This window comes from Triturus cristatus, chromosome 6 (assembly GCF_964204655.1).
Source record: "Triturus cristatus chromosome 6, aTriCri1.1, whole genome shotgun sequence".
NCBI classification, from domain to species: Eukaryota; Metazoa; Chordata; class Amphibia; order Caudata; family Salamandridae; genus Triturus; species Triturus cristatus.
Window position 1 is genome coordinate 960,717,394 of NC_140589.1, and position 26,319 is coordinate 960,743,712.

Sequence of the window (26,319 nt, forward strand, 5' to 3'; positions counted from 1 at the left end):
GATGCTCGTTTGGGCTATAAACGGAGCCAACTGTAAATGCTATGCCTCCCAGGCGCATGCGATACGCAAGGAGCCTCCCCTTCTGTTCAGCACACTTATGCAACACCTCCCCCCGAAAGGAGCTCGCTAGGAGAATGGCCACCCCCGCTGTCTTGTTCGCTGCCGAGGAAAAGAACTGGGTGGGGAACTTAGCTGAGCGCATCCTATGGCAGTCTCGGGGCAATAAGTGTGTCTCCTGCAAAAGGCAAATGTCCGCCTGTGTCCCCTCCAGCAACGACAGGATCGCTCTGCGCTTCACCGGGTTATTCAGACCCTGAACATTAAGGGTCACTACCTTTAGGCCCGGCATTCCTCACAGGGATCGGGAGCGCCATGCAATGGGTAGGGAATCAGCGGGCGGGGCGCGCGGGGCCGCAGCGCGGGACAAGCCAAAACAAAACGGGCATAGACAACATCGGACGGGACCTTCCCAACCCCAAAACAACCCCCTCCCCCACCCAAAACCCAACCTCGGCAACTAGCCATCCCCAAACTCAAACACCCCGTAGTCTCAGTCAAGCCCCAAAGGGCAAGTCCGTAGAAAAGAGCAAAGTGGACGTCCGGCCACTCACCTCCCCCCGCTCCCCCCAACCCCCCCGCCCCGTGCCAAGCATGTTAAGAAGCTAAAGACATCTCCCCCCGGAGTGCGTGTTAGGCCGTCAAGGCCACGCTAGAGGAGCCGGTTGAGTCCCCGGCCGCCGCCCTCAGGGCGTCAGCCCTGTCCGCCCTAATGGTAGGGGAGTCCGGGCGCCCTGCACTGGTCGCTGAGCGCCGCCTCGTTGACCTCCGCCGATTCCGTCCCTCCGAGGACCTCCACGACGGCGTAGCTCCCTCCTCCTCCGCTGCCGTGAGCCCCAGGACACCACAAATGTCTTGCAAGGAGCGTAGCTGGTGTAATACTCCGTTCCACCGAAAAATCAGGCGGAAGGGGTGACCCCAAGAGTACGGCGTCTCATGCTCGCGCAAAAAGTCAGTGGCAATCCTAAAGGACCTGCGTTTCTGCAGAGTGATGGCGGAGAGGTCCTGGTAAAGCGCCACTGGCCGATCCCGAAAGGTCAGGGGCTGTTTCCTGCGGGCTTCAGCCATGATGCGCTCCTTTAGTGGAAAGTCGGGCAGGAAGGCCAGAATGTCCGGCGGGGGTGCCGATGGCTGGCGCTGACGGCCAACCCTATGCGCCCTGTCGATGCTGATGGGAAAGTCCGTGGCCTCCCCCAGGATCTCTCGGAACAGGGCCCGCAGGTAGCCCCCCAGATCGGACCCCTCATCCGCAGTCGGCACGCCCCGCACTCGGATGTTGTTCCTCCGAGATCTGTTCTCAAGGTCCTCAGAGTGGGCCTGGAGCTCCACACACTGTTCCCGGAGGCGAAGAACGTCCTGCTGGAGATGGACTATCTCCTCCGCTCGCTGTTGGCCCTCCGTCTCCGCCGCTTCCACACGCTCACCTAGGCCCTCCACCTCTCTGCGCACTTCTCGGACCTCGCTGGCCACCTCCCGCTTCAGTGTCTGGAAGTCCTCCCTGAGGGAGCTAAACAGTTCCTCCATAAAGGCCCTCGTGACGGGTGGCTCCCCTCCAGTCACATCTGCCGGAGCCCGGGAGGGCCCCGGTGAGGGCTGTGCCCTGTCCCGCAAGTGCTGGGCCCTGCCAAGCATGTCCGGTAGAGTACGGTCCCCTTTCTTCGGGCCTCCTTTTCCAGACATCGCCAGCTCCGCAGTCGGGCACTGGTCCAAGTGCCCCAGGGAAGCTCAGCCGCCGGCTAGCACTCGGCCCGGGTATCCCCCACAAGTGAGGTCGCTGCGTCACAGGTGACAAAATGGCGGCCTAGTCCGGTCACCGGCAGCCGCAAGAGCTAGCGTGAGACAACCAAGGAGGCCGCAGCGAAGGGGTCCCAACAGCTCATCCCTCCGGTAGGCAGTCCAGCAATAGCGGGAGGTCGCCCGCCGCCAGCAGCCAGGACTTCAGCGGAAACCGCCACCACTGCTCCTTCGGGGACAAAATGGCGGCCGGTCGGAGCAAGCCAAAACGACTAGGCCCGGCGACACCTCCGGGGCCCCGAGGCACCCCGCAGTAAAATAGGTTCCACCCCCGGCCCCCGATTGTCACGCACAGGGGGCCAGATGGTCCGACCCCATCAGAGAGTCCGCCGTACCTCGGCTAGGGGTCAGGGCTTCCGCAGTGCAAGGTGTCGCCATCACCAGCCCGAGTGCCGGGGCACCCGTCCTAAGCCGTCCACACCGTTGGGCCCCTTCCTGCCAGGCTCCTTCAGTCACCGTCAAGCGGCGGGCCAGATCCCCTCCAAACCGCAACTTTCAGCACCAGGCCCAACCGAGGCGCCCGGACAGCTCTTCAATACGCTCCGCCCCTCGGGCTCGCCGCCGTCGTCCCTTGATCTCGGGCGGACTTTTGGGGGGGTTCCCCCGGGGCGATCCGGACAAAAACAGCACCGGTGTATGCCCCTGATGTTCCGCCACGCTCCTCTCCCGCGCTGAGCCTCAGCGGGGGGAGAGAAGCATAAGAAAAGGGCTTTAGCTTGGCCGGGCCGGAGGAGCTACGGGAGGAAGCGTCCGCTCACCCCGCCATCTTGGCCACGCCCCGGTTGATGCCCTTTTAAATCAGATGAAGACGCAGCATTTAACTAGTGCTCGTCTGACAGGATACGAATTGACATTGTTGGCCCCTCACATTACACTAAAGAGATGTGCGATACTAAACCCAGCCACTTTGTTGCCATACCCGGTGACTCAGTCTCAGTCACAGGAGTCTCATGATTGTATATTCCTTACTGAGGAACAGACAAAGGGTCGTGTCGATTGGCAAGACACGCCCCTTTCAAGTGTTGATGGGGAACTATGGGTTGATGGGTCCTGTTTGAAGTTACCAGATGGTACAACGTCAGCTGCATATGCAATTACAACCCTTCAGACGGTAGTTGAGACAGCTCGTATTCCACAGAAGTCAGCTCAGGCAGCTGAGCTAATAGCTTTAACACGAGCATGTGAACTTAGTACTGACTTATCTGTGAACATTTATACAGATAGCCGCTATGCTTTCGGAGTGGCTCATGATTTTGGGCTACTCTGGAAGGAGAGGGGCTTTCTTACATCCCACGGGATGCAAATAATGCATGGAGAATAAGTACATAATCTCTTGACTGCTTTAACATACCCGAAGAGAATAGCAATTGTTAAATGTAGCGCACATAAGAAAATAATTGATAAGATAGGACAAGGCAATGCTTTTGCAGACCAAACAGCCCGTGAAACTGTCATGCAGCGAAGCACCACGTCTATGTACGTAGTGAAGTCACAGGCTGAACGTTGGCATGATACCAGACAGGAAGTGCTAGATATGCAGAGATCTGCTTCTGCAGAAGAAATTGAGCAATGGTCTAAGGAGGGAACATTGGACGATGAGGGCTGTTGGAGGAATAAAGAGATGAGCAAGTGGAGACTGCCTACAGCCTATTTACAACCTATTATTCATATGGCACATGGGCCGGCACATGTTGGAGCCTCCTCGATCACAAAATTGCTCACGCAAGTTTGGGAGCATCCAGAAATTGCCGGCACAGCTAAAAAGATGATGCAGTCTTGTCTGATTTGTCTTCAGCATAATCCTGGTAAAGGGACACGAACTCCTACAGGAGGGTTTGCTACGCCAACCGCACCATTTGAAGTTTTGCAAATGGATTACATCCAGCTTGAGCGCTGTAATAACTTAAAGTATGTTTTGGTAGTGGTATGTGCCTTCAGTAAATGGATAGAGGCAAACCCTATGAAGGACAATACAGCTCTCACTACAGCAAAGGTACTTTTGAAGGAATTCTTCCCTAGATTTGGTGTCTGTAAGCTTTTATGGAGTGATAACGGACCCCATTTTGTTAGCCAAGTTGTCGACTATGTCCTGAAGGGATTAGGAATTAAGCACAAGTTCCACGCTGCTTTCCATCCACAATCAGCAGGGCTAGTGGAAAGGTCTAACGCCACACTTAAATTGAAACTGGCGAAAATACTGGCTTCCACATCCTTGAATTGGCCAGACGCATTACCTTTGGCACTGTTGTCCATTAGATCAGTGCCACATTCGCGATCTGGTCTTACACCATATGAGGTGGTGTTTGGAAGGCCTATCAACATTTGGGGAATTCCTAAACCACGCCCCATACATGATGTACCATGTGTGTTGATGAGTGACTACCTATCACAATTGACTGACAGTTTGGTTTCTATTCATCAACAGGTTCGAGAAGCTCTTCCTGATAGATCTGCAGGTGAAGGCCATGGACTTCGACCTGGAGACCAGGTGATGATCCGATCATTCCAGAGGTCGAGAAGCTTGGAACCGAGGTGGTGCGGCCCAGAGCAGGTGCTCCTTTCAACGAGAACTGCGGTCTGAGTTACGAACAGGAGGAACTGGGTGCACTCCACCTTGGTGGATCCTGCTGCCTTAATCGACCATCGGGACATCCTGGATACAGAGAAAGGCCAAGCCATATCACCTGACGAACTTGAGGGAGTCTTCCCGGACCACAGGATTCCTGGAGTATCCCGATACCAACTGAGACAACGGAAAGAGCCTGCATCGTCGAAATAGACTGTTGAGCAACCGCCCTGGGTTAGTGAAACGGAATGCCGATGTGGCAAGGGGGGAGGATCCGTCTTGTATAGTGTAGCGACACCCGTCTTGACCCTCGGTGAAGAAACCAACGGCTGCCCAGGGATAAGAGCTCCAACGATTGTTTTCAACGACAAGCTGATCATGTCCACAATGAAATCAACTGTTGCTAAGAGAAAGATCATTTGTGCTATAGGGTTTGTTGTTGCTATGGTGGCTGTAGCAGTAATAACCTGGTTCGTTGAGAAAGTGGCTCCTGCTCGAGAGCTTTTGATCGCCACTACTCCAGTATCAGTTGAACACCACTACTTTACGCTTCCCTACCATGAGCAGAAGCATCGACAATCTTATTTAAATAATACCTTTATCCAGATGTTGCATCATACTCATAATGCCACAAATATTACCAACTGTTGGGTGTGTGGGATGATACCTGCACATCAAAAGAAAGGAGGAACACCTTTTATTCCTTTTCTCTTTTCTCATAATGGTTCTTGTCAAGCTTGGTATGCGCTTTTGTTTGCATCTGGAAGACGCACAGTAGGCGGGCTTCTTTTTTGCCTTAATGAAGTATGCTACCAAGATAAAGATGGTTATCCTCAAGCCAAAGGGACCAAATGGGAATGGGAAGAGTATCAACCGGACAATATTTCAACACCATATGTCTTCACAAATATGAGAACTTTTACCAGTAATGAACAATTTGTGATTTCTGTTACTAGAGCTAAAGCAGATCTATGTGTAAGCAGTATTGGGAGAATTCCAGTGGGGAAAAACGAATGTACTGTAATTCTGACTATTGAAGGTATAAATAATAGCAGTTTTATAGCCTCACATAATACCTATTTTGTCTGTGGTAGCCACGGATATTATCAACTACCTGCTGGGTGGTCAGGTGTGTGCTATGTGTCCTTTCTATTGCCCCCTGTGTTTATGGCACCTGCATCATATCACCGGGACCTTAAATTATTTAACGATATCTCTAGAAATAGATACAAGAGGACAATAAGTACTGACGAAGTAGACCAAACTGATACCACTCTGCAACAATATGTCGATTTATTTTCATTTAGGTTTGTTCTTCTTTGTGGGAGTTGCATTAAACTGTAGGAAAGTAAGACGATTAACTAGAGTTGTGGAAGCTGTTACCAATCAGACAGCTATGGCACTTGGGAACATTACGGAGGAGCTGCAAATTGCAAGGATTGTAGCTCTCCAGAACCGAATGGTTCTAGATGTGGTTCTGGCTGATCGAGGTGGTGCATGTCGCATCATCGGTAGCAGCTGTTGCGTATTCATACCGGATCACTCACCTTCTGTATACGACGCAATATCAAAACTGCATAAGATTGCTGCAGAAATTCATCCAGAGACTGGTACTTGGACTTTTGCTGGATGGTTTTGGACTCTTGTTTCTGCTTGGGGCTGGAAGCTACTGACTATCCTGTGTGTAATGATTACAATACTTTTCACATGCTGTGTATGTATCCAATGTGGTCCAATGCTTTGCTCCATTTGCATCTCTGCCTGTATACCTGTCAAAAGGAATGTTGCAGAAACAGAAGCCCAACAAATGTTGAATAAAGAGGTGGCCGAAATAATGCTAATAGATGAACGGGATGCATATTTAGATTACCCCAGAGGAACAGATGTCTTCAGCTAATGCTAAAAGGGTCATCTGTTGTAAATTGGCAGCGATTAGCTTAGCATTAGCGGAATCCATCTTGTATTTAGAGGCTATCTTGTCCATTTTGCGGAATCCATTTTGTATTTCTGACAGCCATTTTGTTTTCCATGTGCTCACCATGTGCTTTGTCCTCCCTCAGTGTTGACTGCTCTTGTAATCTGCCTAGAAACGAACTATATTTAGCATCTTCCACCTTTGCACATGCCCAGTGAGTTTTCAACTGTCCTTGCAGCTGTTAGTAGTATGTAACTGTCAGGATGTGTTTACTAGCATTGGCAAACTGTTAACTCCTCCCACTTGTCGACTGTGCATTTCTATATGACCTTATATGTACATAAAATCTTCTGCTGTACTTGTACCGCCCTCTTTCAAGCCCCTGTGTGGGTATAAAAGGACCATGCTCCTTCTGTTTGGTGTGCTACATCATTCAATACCGAAGGGTGCTGTGTGAATGTAGTTCCACCTCATGAGGTTTATTAAACTTTGTATTTTCTATTCCAGTTTCTGTGCCAACTTCTTCCTATTGGTCTGAGGACTCTGTGCAGAGAAGGGCGAACCCCTTGCACTGGTAGGCCTAGCTGAGGTCCACTTCTACAACTGAAGGCGCCAGAAGCCGTTTTTAGCCGCTTCAGATATGTAATCAAGAGTCTGTTACAAAATGACTACCAATAAATGTCATTATCATAATAGGAACTAGGCGCTTGGGGCAGCCAGGTCCAGTCACCATCTCCTTCCCTTTCCTTGTATAAGGAAGAGGTTTCGATCATCATGTATTATTTCCCAGGCCATACCACTGTAACAGACCACAATGCTCTACACCATAGTTAAAAACATTGGCAAGGCCAATCGCTCTGGCTAAACACTTATAAGGTCCCAAAGGCGAGACCTATTGGCTATGCCAATGCTTGTTTTGATAATCGTGATGAAATGCCATAAGAAAGAAAGTACCAGGAAGAAAGGTAAGACTGCACATATTATCACTGCATTGCCCACAGATTACCTACACAGCTTCACTGTGTTACCCGAAAATGTCCCATCACTGTACCTGAGGGAGGACTTGCCCAAGAGTCCTGCAAAAGTTCTTGAATGGCAGGTAATATTCAGAAACATAGGGCTGAGCAGTCTAGCTCAAGGGCATGGATCTCAGTTGAAAAAGTTAAAGAGGGTAATAAAGTGGCAGATGTAGAGGAAGGCACCAAGACCACATCTCTCTCAGGTTGGAGTAGCCTACGGGACAGTGGTGGGACAAGCCTGGTGACAGAGGCCAGGCTTGGTGAGCCGCCACAGTCAGATACAGTGCGACCTGGGAGTTACTATGGGTTGGAGTAGTAACATTGAATGGTGGGCTTCCCGAATTGATACTAGTGGGTTGCCATGCTCCTGGGTGAGAACATTTGGAAAGGGGAGTTTATAGATGTTTGCAAATTGTTACACTGTCACAAAAGAAGGATCCAAAGAGGAAGTATGGGACTAGGTACTTAGACCAAGGTCTACCCAACAACATTGACACAAGGACATCCCCCTCTTTGATATATGTGAGTGTTTATTGTGAGAAATACCCTGATAGAGCACTTCCTATTTTTAAACACATGGACACCATTAAGAAAGCACTTGTTAGACTTTGGTGGTGGCAAGGTTGCACTAAAATTAGGAATTTCTGGCCAGATTGGGTCTGAAACCAGATAAACCATGGCATGATGTGGACAATAAGCTTTGGCTCCAATAGATGTATCCGGTGCACCCACCACCATAGGTTCACACAGCGAGTGGTTTGGCTATATAGTATCAACCCTTTCTCAGGAGGCACAACATGTGGGTGGGGAGGTTGGATCATGGGACGGGGGCAAACAATCAACTCAGGAGCATGTTGTGGCTTCAACAGGGACTATGTCATCAGAAACCCGTTGTTGGTATAAGAATGAATGTGAAAAATCTGTAGGGAAGAACCCAATTTTGCTACGTTTTGAGAAAGCGCCAAGGATTAAACAGGTTACTATAGAAGGGGGAGAAGCGTGCAACAACAACCTGCAAACAAGGGCTTTTACACCAATTAATAATGAAAAAGTTAATTTCTGGCTGTCTTTTTATCCTAACATAGAGGTGGCAGTGATGTTGGTTTGGGGAGTTCGAAGGTTTTAGACTTGGTTATCACAGCCCTAAGCAGAGGAGATTTGAGGACAGTTTAAGCTCAGCAAAGAAATGCCACAGGTTGTGAGGAAAAATATATGTAAGGAGGTAGCTGAAGGCAGGATGGCAGATTGTTCCGATTATTGGCCCTTGACAGAATTTCAAGATTGCTTGGTGAAGTAGGGGGATTGGAATTAGGACAATTGTTGCTGTGGCTGACTGATTTGATGAGTGTTAGGCCTTATTTGGATGTGTTATTGGTTCAGCTGTCGTCTTTAGGTTTAGTAAAGGCTATTTGTCAATGATATGGAGGGTTAGGCAGGAACACAATTTTTTTTAGCACTGGTTGAAAGATGAATTTGGTGGGGCACAGTGAAGTTTTATCACTACTGAGAAAGCTAAGTGGAAAGTTAATGGAGACATACGCCGTTTTTTGTCAGAATAGAGCTTTTAGAGATATTTAGCAGAGCAATATTACGTAGCAGGTCTCCATTTTGATCAGGCGGGATGAGGCATACTTGTAATTTTGGGGTAATGAGTTTTAACTTACTAGAAATACAGGACAGGCTAGCTAAGAAATGGGCGGTGCTGCTTTGGTGTCGAGCATTGAACGAATTGGGTGTCAGAGTGATAGCCCTATATTTTTCAGATGGTATGGGCTTATGGAGCGACACATAGGGTAGAAACCAAAACAAAAAAGGGGGGCAGAAAAACTCCTGTAATCAGGGTATTCATCGTTGGCAGGCAAGACAGGGCTTAGGAACTAGGCTAGAAGAGTTGGGGCCTTGCCGGATGGACGTTGGCACATGGAGCACAGGGGAGAGGTGATTGTGTTCAGTGCGGAAGGAGGGTGAATGAAAATAAATGGGGATGTGCTGAATGTTTGGATTGTTTGGTTGTTTGTTTTTCATGTTTTGGAGAGGTTTAAGGGTGGGAGGGGATATGTTGTTTAAATGTATGTGTGAGGTGTTTTTTAAAATATATTGTATTTAACTATAAAGTACAGCTGCATACCTATACTAATAAAGCTGACTTTTTCTCCAATAAATCTGCCTGGTCATTTTGTACCGTTTCACCCTATGTCCTGATCTTGGCTTATCAGAACAAGCATTGGCATAGCCAATAGGTCTCGCCTTTGGGACCTTATAAGTTTTTAGCCGTGCGCTTAACATTTACAGGTTTTACCACGTGTAGCACTGGGTGGGAGATTGCAAGCAAAACAAATGTACGCCGCATGATTGAGAAGAGGAAAAACTTGTCTACCCTGGAAGCACAGTACTAGACTACTGCACTTTGGGCTGTTACAGGGACTTTTTAGGAGGCTTTTAGAAAGTATAGGAATAAAAGTCAAATGTAAGTAAGTGATAAGAGCTCACCCACAAAGATGGGTCAGAACTTTAACTTTTGTGGCTAGAGATCGAGCATCTGGTGGAGCGGGTGGAATCGCGTGTGTTTTTTGTTCATTTATTTTGTTGGTAGTTTGTGGTACGTTAATATCCCATTTCTGCAAAGACTCCACCCCAGTGCCTACTCTTTCCGGGCGGGAGCCGGAGATGACGCCTGATGGTGCTGGGCACTGGTTGGGGTCTCGCTGCTGACTGGACGCCCTCACCCTGCGATCAAGTTTTAAAGGGTGGTGGGGTGCTGTCGGGGTAGCCTCGGACGTCGCCAGTGGAGGACAGATGGCCGAAGGCCTGGAGCGGGGATTCCCCGGCCATGTTTACTTTTCACCCGCCGCTCTGCGTACCTTTATGTGTGCATCAGTCTCGGAGGGGAGGCGCCCGGGGGAGCGGAGGCCGAGAGACCTCTTCCCAGCAGAGACACAGGGAGGGGAGTGTGAGGGGGCAGGAAGTGATTGAGGGGAGGAAACAGGGGAAAGAGATACTGACACAGAGGGAGATGTGTAGCTGTGACGCAAGATGAAAGGGGTACATCGGTACCGGGAGAGAAGAAAAGTTCGACGAGGAGAGGGGCCCAGCCGGAGAGAGAGGCGGGCACACTGCCTAGCACGAGTCTGAATATGAGAGGAAAGAGCAGATGAGGCACTTAAACGAGGAGGAGAGAGCAAGAGTTAGGTGGAGGCTTTGAGATTAGCAGCGGAGACTGCTGGGCACGGGGTGGTCGGAGAATACGGAGTAGTGACAGTCACAGCACAAGGCCATGTGGGCAACAGGGTATACTTGGCATGGGACAGGCGAGACAGGCTATGATTGGTGGGGACAAGACAGCCGTGCTGAAGAGAGTCCATCAAGGGAGAGGCGACCGAAGAATATTTTGTTTTATCATACTTGGAAAACGAGAAAAACTGAGGGTAAACACATTCACAAGAGCGATATTTAGGAGATGGATAAATATCAACAAAAATTGGTGCCTTGTTGAGAGGAAAGCGAGACAGTGGAAGACTTCAAATGCATCTCTTCAGCAGTTCGAAGAGTAGAGGGTTACAGAGAAGATGAAGAAGCACGAGTGCTTGAAAGTGCAGACGCGCGCACGGCCAAGCTAATTGCAAAAAGATGGCCCAGGCGCGTCGCTGCTCGCTTCCGCAAGGTGGATGCCAGCACAAGAATGAGTGCATGAAAAGAGCTGACCGATTTCTAAAGGTCATCTCCTAGAGCAGCGCTTGCGCTCTGCACTAGGCTCGACCTAAAAAGGACCAGTTAACTGGTTAATTTAACAAGACAAGAAGGGGTGTAATGGCGTCAGATGCTTGTATTGAGGAAACAGTGCATCATATAATAGTTGGAATCCTTGAATTTGTTGGCGCCAAAATTGGTTATTAGTAGCTTTTGGGAATTCACAGACACACAGACTCTCATGTGGCCTAATAACTTGTGATCCCTGCACCCGGTAATTATCAGCCTGGGAATGATCGCACCGCTCAATACTGTTCAACTGGTCAATTTTTGGGAATAGAAAGTGGGAAAAATGCCCTGTAAAAACCGTAACATGGTTAGAGCAAAAGTTGTAATATCAAAAATTATCTTACCCAATAAATTCCAAGCACATCGGTGTCATAATTTATCGGTGTGATAATGAAGACAGCACACACCAAACCACCACACGTAACTACATGTACTGAGGGCCTAAAAGACGCAACATTCATAGAGGTGAGGTTAGAAAGACCTTTCACAGACGAATCAGCTCTCTCCTATGTAAAAAGACTAAAACCAAACATAGCAAAATCGCACCGGAAGATTCTATCAAAGGCCTCTTCAGTTGCCTGATAGTTTGAAACTACCTACCAGGCATACGGGAATATTTACTTTCTGCATTGTTGCAAGAATTCTACAAAAACTGACATTTCTCCTTTTTTTCCCTTATGCAGCAATATTGGTATTAATTATTGGCATAATTGAGGCACCGCTCACCAAGCCACCACACCTAACCACGTATAATGAGGGCCTAAAAGAGGCAACATTCATGGAGGTGAGTTAGAAAGACTTCTCACAGAAGAATCAGGCCTCTCCTATGTAAAAAGACCAAAACCAAACATAGCTAAATCACTTTGAAAGATTCTTTCAAAGATATCCTCAGTTCCCTGAGATTTTGAAACTACTGAGTAGAGGTAAGGCAAGGGAATATTTACTTCCTGCCTTATTGCAAGAATTCTACAAAAGCTGACATTTCTCAGCTTTTTCTCTTATACAGCAATATTGCAGTAAGATGGCCCCGGATAAAACGTTCTCTATGTGTTCTGAGTATAGCATTGCCAGTCGTGTAGAGGTATTTTGCCTCCACTAGTAATAAGACAGAAACAGTGCATGAATGTAATTTTATAACAGTTTGTTGCAGGCTTCATTTGATTGGCCAGTTTCAGACACGGGACACAGCCAAGCATATTCACCTTTTTTAACCCTCTGGGCCCATTAGTGTGTGTAAGAGAGAGACATTGCTTTTGACTGGTTGGACTAGAGATACGTCTGAAAATATGTTTTTTTTGTTTAAATTTGTTTATTAAGTCTTTAGAATTTGTAAATTTCAAGCATTGAATCAGACAACATAAGTAAGTTTACACATTTTGACACTGATGCATTAAATCACATGGCATCTGACATCAACTAAACTTTGCAGAATAATGACTTGTGTACACAGAATACTTGAAATGCCCAGACAAGCAGAACGTTATATAATGTAACATAACATAGGTGTAAAAATCACGTTGTTTCGGCTAAGTGAGACAACGATTTATGCCGGGTTTAGCTATCACCACTATATTCCACCCTCCCCCCGCCTTCTCCGCTACACCTTTATTGCATGTTACTCTTACATGACGCCTTTCCTTGCTTCTTGAATAATCCAGGTTAAGCAATAAATTCATGTAAGAGGTACACAGTGTCCGAGGCCTTGCACACTTCCTATATTAACCACCACATCTACCCCGACGCCCTCTCTAAGGTACCCTGCTCGCTAGCTCTTGCACCTCATCCAGCTCTGAGTAAGTGCCCAGCATTTCCGAGTACTCCTGCCAGGATTTACCGAAGACTGTCAGTATCGCATCCAACTCTGCAGCCAGCGCCTGTTTACGTACCCCTATAGTGTCTTTGTCGTGAAGCGCTACACTTTCCGCCTGCGCCCAGCAGAGAAGTGACGGAAACCAAGCCTTCGCAGCTGAGGTGAGTAACCGTTTGGCTACAATACGTCCCAGGTCTATTAATCGAGTCGGTACATAATCATTATACTTTCTAGGCCTCTGGTTTAGCCCCCGAATGCATATCTCCCATGTCCAATCCAGCGTGTGAGCTGTGCTCTGGGTTAAGTGTTTAGTGGCCACTCCCCAATAGGACATTATGGCAGTGCAGGCCACATCTGGGACATTGGGCATCATTGCGACTGAAGTATTGATTGATCTTGGCTGGTGTCATATATGCTCTGTATGTTATGAAACATTGGATGAGACGGAATCTAGCGTTTTTAAGGGATGATGTGGGAGCTTCTAAGATAACCTCCCATTCCTGCTCTGTGCTGGGTCGCTGTAAATCTGCGTCCCAGTGGGCTCGAAGGGATGTCAGTGTAGGTGCTGCGTGTGACTGTAAGGAGTCCGCCAACCATCTAGTGGTGTCGGCCCTTGCCCAGTTAGTGTAAGTACTGTATTGTAAAGTGTGTTGCAGGCACTTGCATTATCTCTCCCCTTAGTGTGCGCAGCGCACGCATCATCCCAGCGTGTAGTAAAAAGTGGCCTTGTGGGAGGTTGAATTCTTCAGTAAGTGCGTCGAACGGCATCAGCTGTCCATCATGATATAAGTCAATCAATCAATCAATCAATCAGGGGATTGTAAGCACGCTACTCACCTGTGAGGGCTTCAAGGCATTGGGGGTGGAGCTCAACAGGCGGAAGCAAGTGTAAGCCACTTTTGTAAGCAGCTGGGTTGGTGGCACACCTGTCCTACTGGGATGATATAGCATTACTAGTTGAAGATGGGTAAGGCCCGGCTGCTGCGTAGCAGTGTCCACTAGGTACAGAGCGCCGATCCATCGGGCCACCCATTAAAGATGCGCCGCCAGGTAATAGTGTTCCATATTGGCCACAGCGAGGGCACCCCAGTTAGTTGTGAGATAGAGCTTGGGCAGTGCTACCCTGCTACACGTTCCATGACAAATAAATTGCTGCATGTCTCGCTCAAACATGCGAAAAAATGCTGGTTTGACATATAAGGGTAGGTTTGTAAAGTGGTAAAGAAATCTTGCGAGCACCACCATTTTCAGGAGCGCAATGCGTCCCATAGTTGCCAGTGGAAGAGTGCACCAAAATGTCATCTGTGACCTGACTGCTGTGGTAGCGCATGTGAGGTTACCCTCCAGTAGGTCTGCTGGGTCCTGGTAGATTTGGATCCTGAGGTAGCGAAACGCTGTCAGCTGACAGCGCACCGGTGTGCCGTTGATGGATAATCTTGGGTCCGGGGGTGATTAGGAGAAGGGGTACAAGCATGATTTCTCCCATTTCACACGGAGTCCTGATAGAGAGGCGAAGTCGAGCAGCACTTTTTCTATTGATTCACACGGCAACCTGACATCTCTAAGATATATTAACAGGTCGTCTGCATTTAGAGGGACGGCATGTATACCGTCTCCCAGGGGGTGCCCCATTGCTCCTGCGTCCTGCGTAGCAATTCAGCTAGTGGCTCAATGGCTAGTGCAAACAGTAGTGGGAAGAGCGGGCAGCCCTGTCGTGTGCCTCGCTCGATTGGGATCAGCTGAGATATGTACGGGCCTGTATTAACTTTAGCCGTAGGTTGAGTGTATAGCAACTTTGACGAGTCTTAGGAAGTTGATGCCCAGATCGTACTTGTGCAAAACAGCAAATAAAAAGCTCCATTCTAGTGTGTCAAATGCTTTCTCTAAGTCGAACACCAGACACCCAAATGTTCCTAACACTCATTCGAAGAGAGTGCCACCCTGAAAATTTTTTCAGATTTAGCGATGTACAGCGAGCAGGCACGAACCTCTTTTGGTCTGCGTGTATTAGCTGTGGTTCTAATGGGGCCAGCTTGCTTGCTAGTATTTTGGCTAGTATCTTGTAGTCCGTATTCAGTAACGCTAATGGACAATACAAGCCTATCATTTCTACATTTCTGTCGGGCTTAGGTAACAAAACTTATAAGGATTCACGGAGTGTGCCTGGTAGTGTAGCTGCTTCCTGCACACTGTGGTATAGCGAGAGTAGCTGAGGGGCTAGGGCTGACTGATATGCTTTGTAGTATTCGGCTGGCAGTCCATCAGGCTAGGGCTGACTGATATGCTGTGTAGTATTCGGCTGGCAGACCATCGGGCCCTGGTGCTTTACCTGTGGCTAATTTCTCTATTGCCTGCTGTACCTCTAAGAGTGTGATCGACTCATTTAATTCCGCTCTCTGCTCTGCAATCACCTGGGGCATGGTGAGTGGGGATAGAAAAGATTCCAACGCAGTCAGAGTTACGCAGATTACTGATCGATAGACTCTGGTGTAGTGGGAGGTGAATTCACAGTTAATGTTGTATTGTCGAGTGAGCAGCTGTCCTGTTATGGACTGCAGTTGTAGTGTAGGTTGCCGTGTGTGCTCGTCTGATCAATCTTGCTGGCAACCTGCCCGCGGCTGAGTGAGTGTGCGCTGCATGTGCTGCATAGTTTAAGCAGCGCAGCCGTTCAAGAACCTCAGTAGGTTTTTGTCTCTGGGTATCTAGAGCCTGTTGAGTGCCAGATCAGTTTCTAGACAGGTCAGTGCATCTTCTAATCCTTTTGCCTCTTGGTCCAGCTGGCGTCGGACACTCCAGCTCAACCCCATGCACTGCCCTCTGATCACAGCTTTGCCTGCATCCTATAGCACACCCGTATCAGCGACTGAGCCTGTGTTATTTTCGAAGTAGGTGTCTATAGCCGCGTGTAAATGGGGGGTCGTCCAGCGCCAAGGGCTGCAGCCTCCACAGATGGGTGATGTGTCCCATGTTATCTCCTTGCAGCTGTAGTGTATGAGGGTTGTGGTCTGAATGAGTACGGCCAAGATAATCTGCGCTGGAGCATTCTGCCAGTAATGGTGTGGTCACTACAAAGCTATCAATTTGGATATGCAATCTGTGTGGGTGAGAGTAGTGGGTGTAGAGGCGTGCCTGTGGCTTGAGGGTTCTCCACACGTCTACTAGATCCCAATGGAGCAACCACTCCCTTCGGACCCAAGCATTAGATGTGGCAGCAGTTGTAACGGCGGGAAGGACCTGTCAAGGTTGGTGTCCAGTACCAGGGAATGTCACACCAGAGTGATGGCAGCTCCATTAATGTATGCCAGAAAGCGCCCAGTTCCGTGTTTGGGGTATATATGGAGCCTAGTACTATTTGTCTCCCATTCAGGTGGCCTTTTGTCAATACAAAGCAGCCATATACATCCGCTTTCGTTTCCTCAGGTGTGTATAGGGTCCCTGGCCTAACCCATATTAGAGCCCCCCAGGCAAACGAGGAGTAGCCTGTGGCGTGTATTTGCCCCTTCCATCTCTGCTGTAGCCTACAGATCTCTGACTGTGCTACTTGCGTCTCTTGTGGTAGTGCTACGTGGGCTGCATGCCGTTTGAGATACGCATAGAATTCATACCGTCGGTTTGGCGTGTGTATACCCCTAACATTCCAACTAATTATGTTTGCAGGTGGCATATGTCTTACGGATAAATTAGTCATGTGTGTAAGCGGTTTGGTGTATCGAAGGCGAGGCAGCAAACTTGTTGCTGCATGGTAAGTGTGTGCCCTAAGTGCATGCATAGATGTGCGGACTGTGCACCTACCAGTGTAGATTGTATTTTGCTTGCACCAGGGGCAACCATTGTTTATGTCTATGAGAGCCACAGTCCATGGTGCAACATGTCAAGTGCGCTCATATTGAGGCGGCGCGCTGTGTGCGCGCATGGGCGGAAGATACTTGCGTAACATGGAGATTTTGTGAGTTGTTACACTAAATTGTCTGCTGTTTGGGGTGCCACTGTTGGGAGCTTTTGCGATTCTTCGCTGATAGGCCACACTGCGGTCAAACTGTCCTCACTGAGGGATCTTTCAGATGAGGCATCTGTCTGTTGGCCTAGCGCCACCGCATAGTAGCCCCCGCTTGCAGGGCATCTCGCAGTTCCTGTAGCACTTGCTCCAGATTGGGGACTGCCTTAAGTTGCCCCGGGGTTGGTTTCATCTTCGTTTTTTGTGGGTGCCTGAGTCTGCCCCGTTACTGTTGTGTCGCTTGTTAGGCAAGGTATGATGACCTGCTGTTTCGAGACAGTCCCATGCTTCTTCCGCCTTGTGGAAAAAATGAGTGGACCCATCTATGACCACTCGCAAGCGAGCTCGGAATAGGAGGGAATATTTTATGTTCAACTCCTGCATTCGTCTCTTGACTGCTAGGAATGTGCTCTGCTATTTTTGTACTTCCAGGGCATAGACCGGGAAGAAGAGGACTGGGGAATTGTCCACTCTGACCTCCTCCAACTTCCTTATTTTTTTAAGTACTGCCTCTCGATCCTTAAAGTTCAGAAGGCGGAGCAGAAAGAGCTAGGGACTGGCGCCCGGCGGCGGATGACCCAACGCCACCCTGTGCACTCTTTCCACCGCGAAGAAAGTGGAGAGTGTGCCTGCTGGTGTCAGGGATTTTCAGCAATTCCTCTGTGTATGCCACTGCATCGCGGCCCTCCGTTCCTTCAGGTAATCCGACCACTCGGATATTATTTCGGCAGGAGAGCCCTTCAGCATCGTCCATCCTGTGTTCCAACAAGCACAGCCGCATTATGAGCTCCCATACTTCAGTAGTCGCAGTCTTAGGGGCTGGGATGACCTCTTCGAGTTCCACGTCTAATTCATTGACTTTCCCCGCTAGCTTGCAGTGGTCCCCATGTAATGTAAAATCCAATGTAATCTTATCTATGTGACCTTCCAGAGACGTGTGAGTTTGTGTCAAAGAGACTCCGATTTGCGCCACAGCGTGGAGCAGCGAATCTATTTTGGATTCCAATGTGGTAGCCCTGGAGGTGTCTGGTGCTTCAGGAGCTTGATCAGGCTGCCTCAAGGCTGTCTCCGAGTGTGTGGCTGCCACGCCCACACATGCTCGTTGCCTGCCCATCTTGGAAAACGGTGGTGCGTCAGCTATACGTGTCTCTGGTGCTGGGGTAAGTTGCAGTGCTGCTGTACCTCACTGTCCTCTGAGGTGCCTTCCCCTCCTGCTCTGACGGATGGGTTTGTGCAGCGTGAGGTACTTCTGTACGCGACTATTAGTCGCAGTTGCCTCTGCGAGGAATTCCAGTGGAGGTGGTTGTCGCACCAGGGATCCTTACTTATGCACACATGTGTGGCAGCTGCATTAAAGCCCAGGCTCAGTACAGCCCCCAGGTCGACTAACACAGGGTTCCCCTGATTTTCAGTCTTCAATGTGCCCTCATATTCTGCGTGCTGTTATTTGGCCTTTCTTTGGGCCCCACCTTGTCTGGGTCAGTCAAATCTAGGCTCGGGTGGGCCAGACAGTAAATCTGGATCGGATTTATCTGGTCTTAGCTTATATAGCATCTTTATTCGATTCACAGAATCATAAAAGCAAAAATACAAAAACGTAAAAATGAGAAGTATATATACATGTGCAAGATTTTAGTCCACCCATTAATAATTTACAATACAGTGGATAACATTTAGTTCAATCAATAGCAGCAACATAATTATTTCCATAGGATTCAAAGTGCATAGTGCGCAAATACTTTCATTAATGATACTTTAACATGGGTTACTCCGTAATACTTAGAGCCAGGTTTTACAAGTAGCCAGAATCTAATTATTTCCATAAAGTGCGAGGTGCAAAGTGCAAAATGTAGGAAATTGTACCATTTACATGGCAGCGTATATTCATAATTCTTCTAAATGTAGTTGTATACGATTGTCGACTATCACAATTCTACGTTTTCAATTTCTATGTAGATCTCAAATAGTTAAAACATATTATAAAATTCATAGGGTTAAAATTTGAGCCCTTTCTTCACCCTTGTAAAATTTACGGCCAATAAAAATCTACTAATACCAAATACAATAAGCTTTGAAGTGTCGGTTTTTAAAATGCGCAACACTTCATTAAATTCCCTGATACATAATTTCCTGCCCAAAGGTTTTATCCATTTATTTCTATGGTGTCTATATGCAGGGCAGAAAAATAATACATGCGCAATATCCTCTTTACATCCTGTATGACACTGGGTACACCTACAATCATTTTCCCCTTTCTGAGCTGTCCCCCACTTGGAAGTAAAAGACTTGATCTGAAGAGTGCCGTACCTAAATTTTAGATACAGTACCTTAGCAAGTAGGGGTTCAATCTCATCTAAGAATTGTTCAAAATTTAGTAGTGAGTGTGCCAACTCAACAATTTAAAGTGACATTGTGCCTGATAAAATTCCAATAAATGGCCTTGATTTCCTGTTTTGAATCGGGGGTCAGCAGCTTCGGGTATTCCCAGAACCTGCTCAAGCCCAGATTCAATAGCCATTTACGGATGTGGATCAACCACGGAAAGGTAACATGTATGTCAAGGGCCAATAATTCACTCAATGCTTGTCTGTAGGTGTGAAGTTCCTCTGTGGTCCATATTCTTATCTAGTATGACAAGGAAATCCAAACAGCCCTTTGGCCAATTCGTTTTATGCCCATATCAAGCATTAGGGGGATCACAGGTGTATTTTGGGGTAGAGCAACTAGTTTTCTCAATATCTTGTTTTCCCCCGCAGTTAAGTTCAAAAGAGAACCCCCCCCCAGAGTTCTGAGCCGTATAGGGCAGCAGATTGGGCCCTGGACTTATAAACTTCCAGGGCTAGAGTGATGGCCTTTGTCGTGGTTGCAAAAAGTTTCTTTAAAACTGGTGCCGAATTTTGTATTAAAACTGATCTTGATTTCATTATCTGTGGATTCCAAGAAAGTTTGGAATCAATAGACACTCCAAGATAAATAAAATTAGAGACACGCTCTAAACTCGCTCCATCCAACTTTATGTCATTCTTAAAACACTTATGGGGCCTTATCGACATGTATTTAGTTTTTGCAGGATTAATTTCCAGGCCTTTTAGTTTGCAATATTCGTGGAGTGAGTTAAGAAGACATTGCAAGCCCTTTGGCGTTTGCGACAACAGTATTGTGTCATCGGCAAAGGTTAATGCACAAACATGATTCCCACCCAGTTTCGGGGAATCATGATTGGATTTTTGCAAGAACTCAACCATATCATTAACATATAAAAGAAAAAGGGTTGGCGCCAGGACACAGCAACTGGTCTTAGCACAACAGTGCAGTCGTGATCTGCCGGGCTTGACGGTTGTCTGCGGTTATGTGTCTGGTAATGTCCACTACGGGCGGGTACAGGCTCCACAAGCAGCCTCTGGACCACTGTGGCATGCGCCGCCAGCTCACGTCTGCTCCGCAGCGGTGCGGATCCTGCTAGGCGCGGGTGCCACAGTACCAGGAGACTCGCCTCCAAGACGGGTCCAGTCACCAGTCGGGCAGTTGCTACTAACACCTCTCCTTCTCCTCGCCCTTCATTTATTAGGCTGACGGGTGCCCACTTGATCCTCCTGTGATTGTGTCCATGAGAGCAGCCGCGTTCAGGCCTGGGCTCGATATAGCCCCCGGGTCTAGTTCTATTCGGCCCTCATGTTCTGTAGCCTTCGGCGTGCTCCCATGTGTTGTGCTCAATTATATGGTCTCACTCTGGACCTCACTACGTCTGGACTTGCTCCCACCTTCGGGTTCATGCAGGGTGGGCTAAACGTCTCCTCTGTGCCACGGCCTACCGTGCCGAGTTCAGCAACGGTTGTTGGGCCTAGTCATCTGTCTATTGCTGTGTAACCAGCGGCCTCCTCCACAAGCGGGTTTAGGCTCAATTCATAGCCCCCGCACCACTATGGTGTGCGCCATTGGCGCGCCTCTGCTCTGTGGTGGCTCGGCTCATGAAAGGCAGCGTCTTAACACCTAGAGTGGTCCAGTCGCCGGTTGGGGGCCGCTACCAGTGTCATTCCCACTCCTCTCCCCGCACTGGATCTGCCGGCAGGCACCCACGCAATCTGCCTGCGACCGAGCCTGGCCTCGGTATGACCCCGGGACTCCAGCCAGGCACCCCCGCTCCGGAGTATCCCCGGCCGCGACCCACTCTGAGTCTGATAGTGTCTCTCAGCCAGTCTTTGTAGCGTATGTCCCTTGCTGTTGCAGGCGCCTGTTACCGCTCTCACAGGTGTCCGTGTGACTGGTCTGTTGTTGCACCACCACGAGCCTCGACGCCCCGAGGCCTCAGGGATGAAGGGCTCTCACCGGTGAGTCTGTGCTTCCTTGCCAAGATGGCCGCGGTTCGCCGAATGCATTGCCCCAGGGCAGAAACACCTGCACCGGCTAGGTTACCCCTGGTGCTCTGAGATTCTCTACGCTGACACTCACCGACGTGTATTACGTGGTGAGTCGGGTCAGATGGCTCAAAGGCAACAGTGGCTGCAGTATATTGGCGGATAATCGGGCCACGACGCGGAGGCTCCTCAGAGTGCGACCACCATCTTTGCTGGTTAGCCACACCCCCATCTCTGAAAATATGATTTCTGTATTTTAAAAGGTAATGTCCTAAAACCTGACACAAGGTCCATGCCTCCTGCATACAGGAAAAGGTAAGGGAACAGATGGGCTAGAAATGTATTCAGAAGACTTCCTGAGCTCCGGGATGTCAAGTACCAGGGAGGGTTTTACACAAAACTGATACCCACTTGTTGTGTTCTGTTTTGTTTATTGCACCTTTATCCTCTCCAGGACACCGTACCCTTTTCCCCTCTTATCGTCATCAGCTTTCCGTTCTAGAATGCTGACACTGACAGCTGATGACTGAAGCATGTGGATGTGTTCCTGGAGCGCTTGACCTGAGAATACGTGTGTTGGTCATTCAATAAAGCATTTCCTACTCAATTACTTTGAGTAAGGCATTTACTTAACAATTTATGGTGACCAGCGACCAACACAGAGAACTCACGGTGTTACAAGCTACAGTGAAACTAAAACATGTGAAATTCTTCACAACAGAAAAGACTTCTCATGTCGCTTTAAGGTCATCTTTCAGATTCAAGCAAATTTTCTGAGGTCAGTCAGCGTACAGGGAAAAAGGGAAATGTGCAGAATGGGTGCAAGTTAGTTTGAAAGGAAATTTAAATCGTCTGCACATGTAAGAAAAATATATCCATTACTGTGCACACCTTTGCAAAATATTCAATATGGTGTGCTACTGCTTATGCAAATCCGTTTGAATGAGATAGCTTAAAGCGCGTAAATGAGGAGCTAAGACTTTCAAGTTACAGTTTGACAGTTCAAGTGCCGCATCTCCTCATATCAACTGTCAGCTGTTCACGCGCTCTCTTCCATTAGGTATTTGAATAAAATTCTAGACGCGTCACCGTTACCAGGATACTACGGTTACCCCATTTGATATCGTCCAGGCGTCATCTTTGGTAACCTACACAGCTCACTAGTCATCAATGCAGTGTTAAAGAGCGGCACACTTACGCATCATGCAGGAAGACAACGTGCCACCATCTTGGGAACAGAAACACTTCTGTGAGAAATCTTATTTTCATGATGTGTGTTTGCAACGCTTTACAGACAGCGCATCCTCTACACAGAATTTGCAGTGCGATATAAAAAGAAGTATAAAGAATAATAAGAATTTATTATAACATCCATAGAGACAAGGTATGCTACTTTTGTGCTCAATCGCTGATGGGCACAGCATAACATAAGCTATATTTATTCCACTTCAAGGAGAACACTGCTCTAACTTTAGTTTATCCTCGTGATTCTCATCACAAGAACCTTGGTACTTATACTTTACATGGTTGAGATGGCATGTTTATAGTTTATGAATATCTCGATATAAGTACAAATTTTGAATACTACGTTGCGTACAAGTGTGTGTCAGTTATCTGAGCACATTGACTTTTACAAAGTGCATACTTACAACTTTCAAATAAAATGAAAGGGAGTATAAACATAACAAGCGGATACTTATGGAACTTTTCATTACCTCAGACATTTCTCTCAACAATCAGAAAACCTTACTTAAATGGGAAGAATGGAGGGTGCACTTCATGAACTACATCTTTGCATTTGATGATAATGAGAAATTCACAGCAGAGAAGAAATACAAGATACTATTGCATTGTTTGGGGGTAGTTGGCATTAAAGGTGTACAATGGAATTAATGTTTGTCAACGCAATAGAAGATCTTAACAGTTACTTCAGACCAACGGTTTGTGTAGCTGTGAATAGGTATACATTTTTTCACAGAAAGCAGGGAAAGGAAGAAACAATAGATGGCTATGTTTCTGCATTGAATAACTTAGCCATTAATTGTCATTTTGGGGAATTGCATGATGAATTTATCAGGAACCAAATTGTAATGCAGGGTTCAAACAGCAACATTCAGGAAAGTCTTTGGGCTAAAGGGAAATGACCCTTGCAGACCAATATGGATGTAGCTAGAACAGCAGAACTCACTGGGAGGTGTGCCAAGGCAGTCCTATCTGAAAACAGACAAAAGAAAGCAGAAAGCACTATTTCCAGGGTTACGGAAGCTAAGCCGGTGTTTAAGCAGAGTAAGAAATCAAGTGGTAGTAAACCAGTTTCAGGCAGGGTACACGTAAGCAACAAAAGACATTGTTACAGATGTGGTAGCTTCATCCATTTAGAAAACGACAAGAAATGTCCTGCAAGAAAAGTTAAATGTTCCCTTTGTGGAGTAGTTGGCCACTTTCAAAAGGTTTGCCAGAAAAGATCCTCACGTTCAGTCAAAATGGTAGAGATTGATGATGAGTCTGCTAACATTACATCTGATGAAAACAATGTAAATATGTGTGTTCTAAATATTAATGACGACAGCGACATGCAAGTGAAAGATAGCCAGGCAAATAGGGTAAGAAATCCTGTGTGCGACATGTCGATTGGAGGTGTAAATAAAAGTATAGTGGCAGATTCTCGTTCTCCATACACTATCGTAAACATAAGTGTTGGGAGAAAAAATGTGTACCTTCCCTAGGAAAACAATTGGAGAACCATAAAAACATTCACTGGTGATACCATTGAGCTTTGTGGTTTAAGGAGACTAAATTTCATTTTCCAGGGTAGGGGGTCTATAGGAAAGCTACATGTATCCTTGGTCCGGCCCTCTGTGTTGGGATGGATGGACCAGGGTAGTCTTGGCGTTATCCTAGACCCAAACAGTTCTGACCCTGTCCTAGTTGTCCAGAATGAGGAGGAGTTTAGCAAATGCTTATTGCACAAGTTTCTTAAAGTGTTTTCAGGGAAGATTAGTAGGTTGAGTGGTTTCAAGCACAAAATACGTGTTAAAGCAGGTGCTATTCCTGTCGTCCATAAGGTCAGGAACACCCCCTTAGCTCTTAGAGAAGATGTACAGAGTCAACTTGAGAAACTACTGCAGGATGGTGTCATTGAACAAGTAGAAGCATCTGAATGGGTGGCACCCTTGGTCGTTGCCAAGATGGCCAATGGAAATTTAAGGTTATGTGTTGATTTACGTGACTTAAATGCCAACATCATTGTTGATCAGTTTCCACTACCTAGAATAAACAAATTGCTATCTCATACTAAGTTGGTGAATTGGTTCTTAACCATAGACCTTAAGTGGGCCTACCACCAGGTTCCCCTGCACTAAGACAGCAAGAGTCTTACCACATTTATAACACCTGTGGTTTAGGAGAGTTTAGGAGAGTTCCTTTCGGACTTGCATCAGCGGCAGTCTTGCTCCAGAGGCGTATGCATGAAATCTTCAAAGATGTGAAAGACATACTTATGTTTCAAGATGACATTTGTGTCATAGGTAAAACCCAGAGAGGAGCATGACAATAAAATGAATCAGGTTCTCAGAATCCTTGATGTTAAAGGTTTAACTGCTGAGCATAGCAAATGCAAATTTGCATGCACAGAAGTAACATATCTTGGACACGGGAGCACTGGAGAAGGAATTAGGCCAAGGAAGGAATTACTGAATGCTATACGTGATGCTCCTGTGCCAGATAACACGGATGAATTACGATTGTTTTTAGGCCTGGTTGAATTCTATTCTAAATTCATCAAACATTTTCAAGCAAAACCTCTGATTTAAGACAGTTACTCAAGCTTAATAATAAGTTCTTATTAGCGGATGCTTGTCAGAGGTCATTTGAATCTTTAAAAAAAGAGATGTGTTCTGTGCTCCATTTGCAAGATTTTGAAAACATCATCACCACAGACGCCAGAAGCAAGGGTCTTGGTGCAGTTCTCACGTAGAAAGATGATCGTGGGGTGGAATGCACCATTGCTTTTGCTTCCCGCTCTCTTACCCCTATGGAGGAAAAATATTCTTTAATAGAGAGGGAGGCATTAGCATGTGTGTGGGGGCATGAACACTTTAGCCAGTTTGTCTGGGATAATAAGGTCACCTTACGTAGCAACCACAAACCCTTGACAAAGGTTTTCACAACAAAAGGTCTCTCTGCTTTACCCAGACTAGCATGAATGTCAGTATGTTTGTTTGATTTAAACTATGAGGTCCACTATGTGCCTGGTTTCAAAAACGTTGTTGCTGATTTTCTTAGTCACAAGCCTGTCCATTCTGATGCCCCAGTAGATGACGAGGAGTACGAGGAGTTATGTGTTGCAAACATCAATGTGGAATCACACATAATTTCAATGAATGAATGGAAGTTAGAGCTATCTAAAGATGCAGTGTGATGTGAGGTTCTGGGTAGGCTTGCCAGAGGTTGGCCTGAAAAGAAGGTCGTACCTGAAGAAATTCGCCCTTACTGGGAGGTTAAACATGAGTTGTCGGAGGAGGATGGTTTTTGTTGAGGAGCGGAAAGGCGATCCCTCCAACTAAACTTAAAAAAAAACTCTAGACATTTGCCATGAGGGTCACCTGGGCATCATCAGGATGGAGCTTAGAGTAAAGAATTGGTATTTGTGGCCTGGGGTAAATAATGCAATAGGAAGAATAGTGAGAGATTGTACTATATTTAGTAATTCAGACAAATCCCAGGTTACATACAGACCCCCATTACATCCCATCTCATGTCTAACTATGGCATGGGAGAGAGTGGGAGTCAAAATCATGGGGCCCATTATGGATCATGTTGAACAGGTGTACTTATCGACCATTTTTCTAGATGGCCTGTAATTGGTTTTGTAACAAAAGCTGACGCCCACGGTGTTGTCAAATTCTTATATGCCATTTTCATGAGAGAAGGATTAGCAAAAAGCCTAGTTAGTGACAATGGGAAACAATTCACGTGAGAGGTCTTCCTATCGTATCTAACAAGAAACGAGATAAGACTTAAGACGATGTCTGTTTACCATCCTGCTGGTAAT